Below are 11,497 nucleotides of genomic sequence, written 5' to 3' on the forward strand. Positions count from 1 at the left end.
TCTGCGGTTTAACAAACCTCGTTCTACATGTCAATACAACATATATAATGCACATTACGTCATGTAGCATTGTAAACTACATAAACACATCGAGTTGATTAACAAATCACGTAGATACATTTATAGCACTCGAGCTCAATTCCAATGAACCAAGGTGTATTAGTCTTGCATAGTAATTCAAAGAAAAAATCTAAACAGCTACAGAGGATGCCAAAGTTGAGGTGGTGAAAAAAATTTAACAATTTTGAATTTTAAGATGCTATATCAAACGAAGGAATCTGGGCCCGGTCTTACAAAGAGTGACGATTGATCGAATTAATCTTAACTGTATGGAAATCCATCCATACCATAATTTTTTTCTAAAATGAAATTCGCACCATCTCCTTCGTAAACATGGAAAATCGCACAGAATCTTCAAGAGAATGATGAACGTATGAATAAACATTACTATCTAGAAACATTGTGAATGAATTTGCATTTTATAATGGTGACGTTGCTTGCCGTCCATAGTTGTGACTGATCTGATTTTTGCAGAAAGAGTTGCAATCAATCGCAACTCTAAAAATCACGCGCAACTTGATTTTCAACCAAAAAACAGCGCGCATTTCTGACTTGCGATTGATTTTTTGACTTGCGTTTAAACGCAACTCTTTCTGCAACGGACCCCGGATCAATCATAGCTCTTTGAATGAGGGGCCAAGGACAGAGATTTTAGGGGAAAAAGAAAAATCAGACTAGTTGATAGGTGAAAGTTTGAACAATATCGGACAAACATCAAGAAAGCTATGAATTTTTAAGTTGCAAATATTGGTAATCACTATTATACCCATGGCGACTTCAAATTGGCCGCATATGTGATGTCATAGTGATGTAAAGGCAAGAACTACTCTTCAAGGACTCCCATACATAAAATGGCTAAAATGTAATTTCTTTCAAAAATTTTACTTCCAATTATATAATATTTTTCCTTCACGAGGATGTAATATAATATACTACCTGGGGTACACAGTATTTACATGGAGATGACAGCCCCAGGGGTATTGGAACTTGAGAGAAAACTCCCTATACCTGATAATGAAGTGCATGGCCTATGGGGAAGTTGTCCTTTCCTTTTCATTATTTACATAAACAATTGCCAATTTGAAATCTACATAGTCCTAGGGATCTCAATTTTAAAGCAGCCATAACTTGAATATTTATTGTCCGATTTCCTTCAAACTTTTGCCATTCTGCTTGTCTTATTTTTCTCCTTTCCAACACAACATTTTATGACCAAAGCTAGATTCCCCCCTAATAGTTTATCATTACGACACTTCCAACCTGCCTAAAGCCTTCATCGGCACTGCATTGATGTGAAATGACATGAACAAAAACAGGGCAAAACTGTCCGCCAAAAAATTTGACAAGCAAAAAAAAAGGTCTTCAATCGCACTGAAAGGATATTGTACAAAAAAAAAGTGACAAGCAAAAAAAAAAGGTCTTCAAGCTCGTCAGGGGGCAATACAGGTATTCAAGCTCGTCGGGGGGGGGGGGGGGCAAAAAAGGTCTTTCAAGCTCGTCGGGGGGGGGGGCAGGGATACGTCCTTTGCATGGGTTGTGACTCGTCAGGGGGGGGGCAGACTTCCCCCTGCCCCTCCCCCCCCCCCGGTAGGTACGCTAGTGAACAAAAACATTGAATAATGATACAAAACTGTGTACATCCTACATGTTGATAGCACAGAAACATAGTAGTGCTTTACACAACAAGTTCTTGGCATCAATAAGTTGTGAGGGGGTATATTCACAAGTCTGAGGCAAAAAAAAAAATCATCTTCTAAAAAAGGAAGGCAGACAAGAGTAAAACTTGTACAGAATCTGCCATGGTCTGTGTCATTTTTGCAAACTATTTGGTACCTATGATGGTTCACCTAATTGTAAAAAATATATCTGTATGTATCTACATCTCTTTGGTTAGTTTTTACATCATAATCAATCATGTATATTTCAGTTAGTAAATCCTCTCCTGTAAACCCGTACATCTTGTTAAAATCTTGTTAAATCATAATTCACTAGACAATTATATTCTTTATACATATTACATTACATATCATGAACATTGCTCATTGAACACACACAGTTTATAGTTTTTAAATCAAAGTTCATATACAGTAATATATATATATATCTATAGTATAAATCAATATATTTCTATAATATAAATTCATATATTTCTAATATAAATTCATAAAATTCTTCATAAAAAACATAATACTAAGTATACTAAGCAATGTAAGTGCTCCCATGAAGTAAGTAAGGATGCCATTTTAACCCTAAAAAGACTGGGGGGGCTGATTCAGCCCCCCCCTCGACATTTTTCGCGATAAATCTGCCGCGCGAAATTTTTTGACCGCGTCGCTCGCTGACTTTTTCCTTTCAAGTCTCGCGCAACTTTTGAGACCAAAATTGTGACCCCCGGGTACGCGGTTCCGAAATTACGCAACATTTCATAAGTGCATGCAGACCCAAAATTACTCAAAAACGTGAATTTGTGTACAAATCCAATGCAAATAGTGTTCTTAGCCAATATTCACAAATGCATCATTATTTTTCCTTTTACTGCTTAAAATCAATTAATTTTATCTTTCTTATGGTCAAAATAATGTCCCCAACGATTTTCATTGGAAAAACAATAAAAAACAAAAAGTCGAAAAACAAAGAAATACATAAGAAATTTAGAAAACAATAGAATACATAAGAAAATAAATGTGATTTTGAAATTTTTTTAAAATCAATTTGATCAGATGCCTATCTAGAATATGTGAAACAAAAAGTAGCATTTCAGGGGCACTTACCTTATTAAAGGGGAATCCAGCCTTAGCCATAAAATGTTGTGTTGGGAAGGAGAAAATAAATTAAACAGAATGGTGAAAGTTTGAAAGAAATCGGACAAGCAATTAGAAAGTTATGGCTGCTTAAATATTGAGATCACTAATACTATGTAGATTTCAAATTGGCAACTGTGTAGGTAAATTATGACAAGGGGCAAGGACAACTTTCCCATAGGCCATGTACTTTATTATCAGGGATTTGTGGTTTTCTCTGAAGTACCCATTCCCCTGGGGCAATAACCTAATTATAACCCAGGTAGTACATTGGTTTATGTCCTCATGAAAGAAAAATATAATTTGAAATATAACTTTTGGGGAAAATGACATTTTAGCCATAATATGCATTGGAGTACATGGAAGAGTAGTCCTTGCCTTACATCACTATGACATCACATATGCGACCAATTTGAAGTCTCCATGGGTATAGTGATTAACAATATTTACAACTTTCAAAAAATTCATAACTTTCTTGTTGTTTGTCCAATATTGTTTAAACTTTCACCTATCAACTTTTCTGATTTTTCTTTTCCTTATAAAAACAAGTTTTTATTTGGGTTGGATTCCCCTTTAATTAGAGCAAACTTATGATTTTACGCATAAATTAGCATAATGAATGAGACATGAGATTTTTTGCAGAATTTGATGTTATAATTTTGTAGATAATGCCATGGGTGACGCGTGTGCCAATTTTCGTCGCGATCGCGCGATCGACGGCCGAGATCATAAGGGGGGGCTGAATCAGCCCCCCCCCAGTCTTCTTAGGCGTCGAAATAGCCCAGTCTATTTAGGGTTAAACCTGAATTGTCCAAAACAAATAACCAATACATGAAACAATTGAATAAAACTCATTAATTCTATTTTAGCTGTTTTTCATTTCAAATAATTGTCCAAATTTGACAGCGTAAAATCTTTTCTTGTCTTGAGGGACATTGTATGAACAAGAAAGTTTGTAAATACTGTATCCTCTTTAACAATTCATAAAGATATTTCTGTGTTCTGTAGCAATTCATATACATGTAGTACACCGAGACAGCAGGTGTAAGTACATGGGTTTCATTATTTCAATATTTTCAGTCACTAAGAAACATTAAAGAACTGGAATTCATTGAATCATTTATGGAGCATTGTGGCCTAGTGGATAAGTCTTCTGACAGAGGGTTGTGGGATCGAATCCCACCCATGGCGTAATTTCCTTCAGCAAGAAATCTATCCACATTGTGCTGCACTTAACCCAAGTGAGGTGAATGGGTACCCGGCAGGATTAATTCCTTGAATGCATGAGCGCTGAAAGGAAGCTCGAGTTAAAGCCGAACATTTGTGGCGTTATTCCGAATGTTCGATAATCCGAAAACGAAATAAGGTCGATGTTCCTAAGATTCGTTCATCCGAAAACGAAATAAGGTTCGTTAATCCGAAAACGAAATAAGGATCGTTGTTCTGAAGGTTCGTTAGTCCGAAAACGAAATAAGATTCGTTAATCATTTCGTTTTCGGACTTACAAACCTCATTTCGTGTTCGGATTAACGAACCTTCGGAATTACGAATCTCACTTCGTTTTCGGACCAACGAGCCTTTCGGAATAATGAACCTCATTTCGTTTTCGGACTAACCAACCTTTGGAATTAGGAACCTTCAGAAATACGAACGTTTGGAATAACAAACCTTCGGAATATCCAAACCATCGGAATAACGAAGCTTCGGAATTACGAATGTTTGGGGCTGATTCAGGCCCCCTCAACATTTTTCGTGATTAATCATCCATGCAAAAAAATTTTAACTGCTTCACTGAAATTTTACTGTAACCCTAACCCCTAAGTTCCGAAATTACGCAACATTCTGTAAGCGAATGTCGGCCCAACGATTGCTCAAAAGCGTGAATTTGTGTAGAAATCCGATGCAAATTATGCTCTCATGACGGACGGATTATATTATGCAAGTCAATTGGCCTTTTGCATATTTTGTATTGATTCAATTTCCCCATGACTTGACAATTGCAGGTCGCTTCAAAGCAGAATGAAAGGATTGAAACCAACAGTTGACATACTGTAGTTATGACTATGCATACCTCTCATGGCATTTAATTCTTACCTTCCGACAGATGAGCCTATAGATGTGTTTTTTCCCTAAAGTTGTTTATAGGTAATGCATGATTTAACTCACACACACACGAATGTTGGCCTAAGCCTCTTATTTCACAAAAGTTGTTTGTCACTTTATATGCATGATTTCACACATGACTGGTGACCCTCACTTGAAAGCTGAATAGACTCTCCTCTTTTCTTTTCTTTTTCGCAAGCAGATTTTGAAAGCCCATCCTTGTTGAATAAAATCTGAATGAACAGCTCAATATTTTTTTCAATTTGAGGAAGGTTAATTGAAATAAACTCCTATTTCAATACTAAAACCAGGAAAATGAGCACAATTTAGCAGAAGAAACTGTCACCAGTTATGAATATCTTAAGAACAGTATTACAAAATAGCCCCCTGATCATTGCTATATGACACTTATGGTACAGTATCGTTAAAACCTTGTATCTCAAAGTTTAAATGTTTTGATGACAGCTCAAAATAAGCTGGATTATAGAGTTATAACATGGGTAGCAACCTTTTTGCCTCAAAAAGAGTTCTTCACAGAGTCTAGGAGACTGTTTTCAGACAACATGAGACTGCCACCATTGCTATATTAAAAAAAAAGAACAGCCTTTTCAAAGATGCCCTCAATTTTTTTTTTTTAGAAACAGCCCGGCCACGATACATGGTTCAAATCAAAATTCTGAGACAAAGACCCGTATTCTGAAGTCTAAACTCAGGTATAAAGTTGTGGTTTAAGTATGGAAAGTCAAAATTTTTATTAAGTTGTATGTTTCTAATATGTTTACTGTGCTATTTCCTGATTCATCGATGGTGAAGACAATCATTTATGCTTCCAACACAATTATAAATGATAGCCGAATGAGCTGAAGTATGATGTCTCTACTGTTAGTGATTATGTAACGATTGGCTGTCCATACTTAAACCACAACTTTAAACCTGAGTTTAAGTTAAACCCGACTTCAGAATACGGGCCAAAGACTTTATTTAAGGCAACCCATTTTCAGCCGTGGTGTTTCCACTCGTCCCTTTGTTCCGATGTCTCTATGGGTATGGGCAAGAGTGGAAGGGTCGGGGGCACATCCTTCCTGTTGAAGGACCCTTTTCCATAAAAAAAATTGGGGCCCCTTTTTTGTTAATTCCAAGATCATTCCTTAGGTATATTAAATAAGGTGATGGTAAAAAGTTAGTGAATCCAACCACAACATGAACATATCTAAAGCGTTCAAGTTCTGGAATGTAAAGTAAGGGGATAAAATATAACATTCCATAAAGTTTGTTTCTCTGGGCTCGCCGCTGAACACTAGTGTTGATATCTACATTCAACACTCGGCACAGAGGAGTGCATTTTGTGGTGGGGTTCAGTTACTTTTGAGCACAACTGTCAATGTGCATGAGCTAACCAACTGTATAGAAATTAGTTCATTAATTGTGACAACTTAAAAAAAAATGAACCGGGTCATCTACATGCCTTATTGGTAGATGGTTGATAGACTGATGCATGCTCAGGTATGCTTCTCTTGGTTGCCATAGTAACAGAAGGTACACGCCTTTTCCGGAATGCAGGGTATATGGAATGCATGGCCTGTCAATGAAAGAAAAAAAACAGATTTGTGATAATATACAGATAATGCACGTACATGTAAGCGCCTGCATGCAGGGCCAAATAATGAACGATGTGCGAGAAGAGCCAGTCGATATACCACACCGAGGACCGAGTGCGGTATATCCATTAGACGAAATGAGTTCATTATTTAGGTCCTCTATGTTAAAAAATGTACATTGTTTGTTCAATACAAATGCAAAAAAATGCACATTGTTTGTTTAATACAACCCCCTCCTCTCCCATGTTACTGACTTGCCCCGCATGCTATTATTTGATCTGAATTCTAGATAATTCTAGATCATTCCAGGTCACCTTGTACTATCCTGCACTCTGACGTCAGAGTGCAGGACTTTTGGATGCAATAGTGCAATTCACTGTATATCATGTGATCTGATTGGACCAATCGGATTACAGAACATTCTTGGGAGTTGCATAATGAAATATAGCATGGCTTATACAGTCTGATCCACAGAATATGAACATCATTTTGCATTGAATCTTCCCCACACAAAACAGTAAATTGCCCATTCGTCTACTGCCAACTCGTCCACTTACCATATGGTCTCCTTCAATTTAGTCTCACGCCATTCCGTCCAACAATATTTCATCTAAAAACCATCTGGTCCAATAACAATTTGGTCCAATCATCACTTTGCCTAATCACCATTTCGTCTCATAACCAGTTGGTCTAATATCCATTTCATATTCATTCATTTGCACAATTAACACTTAGTCCAATTAGACCAAATGGTGCATGGACGAAATGGCTATTGTTCCAACTAATTATTACATAAAATGGTGAGAGAACGAATTGGCAATTACACCATGTGGATAGTGGATGAACTGATGGTAGACCAAAAGTGGTAGACGAGTTGGCAATGGACAAAGTCATCATCATCATCATCATATCAGCCATGTTCAGCCCACTGCAGGGCGAAGGCCTCCTCAAGTTGGTGCCAAAGGTGCTTGTCTTGTGCTGATGCAATCCAATTTATACCAATGAATTTTGTGAGCTCGTCACTCATTCTCAATTTTTGTCTGGACCCGATTTCGTGATCCTAGCCATGGTTTCCATTCTGTAATGCGTTTGGTCCACCTATTATCATATGATCTTGCAAGGTGGCCAGCCCATCTCCATTTCATTGATTTAATTGCTTTGATTATGTCTATTACTTTAGTCTGGTTCCTAATCCATTGTATGGTTTTCCTGTCATGTTTTGATATCCCTAGCATTATACGTTCCATACTGAATTGAGTGGTTTTTAATTTCTGTTCGATTTTCTTTGTTACAGACCAGGTTTCAGAAAATGGACAAAGTGGAATAAGACGAATGGGAAATAAACCCACAAACAACTGGGCACCGTCTTACAAAGAGCGCGACTGATCCAATCAACCACAAATATGGATGGCCAGCAACGTCAACATCTAAAATGCATGTTCATTCAAATTGTTTTCTAGACATGATGTATATTCTTACATTCATAATTTTCTTGACAATATTTCATGAAATTAGTAACTTGGCAATAAACAATTCATAGACTCTTATTTAGATTTATATTGATTGCATAAGAAAAGTTTCTCTCTGTTAAAGAGGGGTTAAAGGGGGGTACTTCCAGGCTGAAAATGATATGATTTGCACAGATATAATCAAATCAGACAGACAAAACAATCAAAATTTCATCAAAATCGGATAAGGAATAGCAAAATTTAGAATTATCTTGGTGAAACAGTTTTTTGCATGTCTTCATTAGTATGCGAAGAGCATGCTGATGACGTCACATCCCAATATTCTTTTGTATATTACTATGCGAATTTACATACATTCCAATTTTGTCTACCAAGAATGAAAAAAATGGATTGAGCATTTTACAGAGTGGATTCAGCATGAAAGAAGTGCAATTTATTATTATTATTATTGATGCAAATTCATAACAAGGGAGACACATCATATACACAAGAAATGAAAATATAAAATGATTTCATGTAATAACATAAGAAAATAAAAATGGGAACATGACATCGGCCCAACTATTTGATTTTCATGGCAGTGATTGCTAAACTTTAAAACTCAATAACTTCATTATTTGTTATGAGATTTCGATCAAATTTACAGAATTTTGCTTGGTGAATTTTACTCTATCTATTCAGATGCACGAGCAAGTATTCTAACCCAAGAGTACCCCTTCAATAACTGGAGCGTTATTTCAATACTACTATATAATCTTACATTATCCTCTGACGTTGCAGAGAAGACAGAAGAAACGCTGTAGTGATTCTGTGATGATTTTACCTTGGATAGAGGCATTCAAAACTAGTCACCTATAAAACATTCTGTTGATTTCTATTTGTTAAATCAACTGTGACCTGCCACCCCCAAAACAACAAAGTCACCAAAGACAGTTCTCTTTAAATCGCCCAAAATGGTGATTTCATCTTAAAAAAAAGAAACTAAGCTTATTAGAAAAGATAATTCTTCCTTCTCATAGTGTTGAAATTAGAAGAAGTATTAAGGTAAATAAAGCTGAGATACAATAGTTCTTTGACACTATATATTTTTTTACAGACTGCTTGGGAATTTCACCTATACTGCATCAACACTACGCATAGAATCATGTATGCCTGAGTGGAACCCATCCCTTTTTTCTTTTCTCCTTGTCCTTTGAAGCTCACGCTGAAGAATTCTTCTTCTTCATTCAACTATTGAAGTACCAGTGGTTGTTGATCAAGTTTGACAAGTTATACTAGGACTGGGCTATAAATGAGTGATTCTTGGTTTAACTGTGCCAACAGTATTTTTGTATTCCTTTTACCTTATCTCAACATGATATGATATTTTTTACTCAGGTCCGAGAAAAAAGTGTGCCAGGCCAAAATCCAAAATGGCCGCCCAAACCCCCACAAGTTTTGGCCACAACTTAATTTGGTGGTCTTTTTCTCTGGTTTTGGTGTCTATTCATATGCTTTTTGCGGCAGGCAATTTGTTTTTCCGAAAATTAGTACTTTTAAATCATTATTTCCAGAGTTAAGAGGTGATTTTACTCAAATTTTCAAATTTTTAGACCCTTTTTTCAGCCCACAATTAGGTTCCATCGTCTTGTGGTTCTTGGATATTAGACGATACCAATTGACCAGTAGTATGCAGCTTCATATACATGTATCTACATGTATATTGCTTTTATTCCTCTAAATTTGGGTTGACGAATATTTGCGAAATACATCTTATCAAATTATAAATAATATCATTTATTCATAGGGGCTGTACGGTATACAATGTAGGGGAGACCGGGGTTAGTTGGAACATGGGGTAAGTTGAAACATTGTAATTTTCTTTAAAGCCTGTAAAATAAATTTATGCAATACTGCCCTCAATTTATTGCTATTAATAATACAACAGTGTTGAATCATTATTGCAATAAATTGAGGGCAGTATTGCATAAATCTATTTTCCAGGCATTTAAGAAAAGTAGAATGTTTCAACTTACCCCATGTTCCAACTAACCCTGGTCTCCCCTACTGTACATACATGTACTACAGTACACTGCATGTATATCCATGCACTGACCACCATGACATACATGTAACAAGTCCTGTGTCCATGCAAGAAATTACAATTTTCAATGTAGAGAAGTTCAAAATGAAAGAAAGATAGGTGGTCTAAAGAAAGAAGAAATAATAACAATTATTCCCCATTTAAGGAATGCTTGGAGTACCCAAATTGTATGTATGCCTGAGTAGCACCAACCCTTTTTTTCTTTTCTCCTTGTCCTCTGAAGCTCACGCTGAAGAATTCTTCTTCGTCATTCAACTATTAAAGTACTTGTGTGAGTGGTTGTTGATCAATTTTGACAAGTTATACATGTATATCATTTTATAGCTCAGGATACGTTTTTTTAAGCTATCTCAAAATTCAATAGGGCCCTGGTAATCCCTGTTTATTGCAATAATAAGTTTAAGTACAAATATCCATGCAAGAAGTTACGATTTCAATTTAGAGAAGATCAAAATTGCAGAAGCGCAGCAAATCGGCCATGACATCATCGTCTACAACAAACCTGCTTGGCTGAAATTTGCAGAAAAATCACAGGAAGATGTGACATGTTAATGTTTGAGATGTGGTCTGTGATCCTACTACAACAAAGCTGGTCTCAGTTGCAGCGCGTGGTAGGTTGGCGCGCACACTCTGCAATTTTGCTGCAATTGCGTTGCATATATGTAGTGTGCACTGGGATTTAGTCGGAATCAAATCTTTGTGAAACCACCCCATTGTAGGTTGGCACACACTCTGTGATTCTGTTTCAATCGCATCTTAGTGCAATCGCTTTGCATAGTGTGCGCTGGTATTTAGTCCGAATCAAATCTTTGTGAAACCACCCCATTGTAGGTTGGCACACACTCTGCGATTCTGTTTCAATCGCATCTTAGTGCAATCGCTTTGCATAGTGTGCGCTGGTATTTAGTCCGAATCAAATCTTTGTGAAACCACCCCATTGTAGGTTGGCACACACTCTGCGATTCTGTTTCAATCACATCTTAGTGCAATCGCGTCGCATAGTGTGCGCTGGGATTTAGTCCGAATCAAATCTTTGTGAAACCACTCCCTGGTCATATCCCTGGTCATATATCATCCACTTACCACAAGGGAAGATTAAACAGCCAGCAGCTTCTTGGAAGAGGTTCTGTGAAAGAGGGTGCTGACACAAGGAGCATATCCTGTAGAAAACATCAAGACATTTGATATGAAAATGTACAGTGTACAGCCAGTCAGAAAAATTATGAATAGATATCATCAATCACTCAATATGTTAATTTTCATAACTTTCCAATGCTCATTATCATTTAACAGCCATAAAATTCTGTAAGCACAACAAAATCTTGTGTCTTTGGGACGTAGAAGAACGTCCAAAGCAACACGAAGATCTGTTGTCAGGTAAGA

This window comes from Lytechinus variegatus, chromosome 9 (genome assembly GCF_018143015.1).
Source record: "Lytechinus variegatus isolate NC3 chromosome 9, Lvar_3.0, whole genome shotgun sequence".
Taxonomy (NCBI): Eukaryota; Metazoa; Echinodermata; class Echinoidea; order Temnopleuroida; family Toxopneustidae; genus Lytechinus; species Lytechinus variegatus.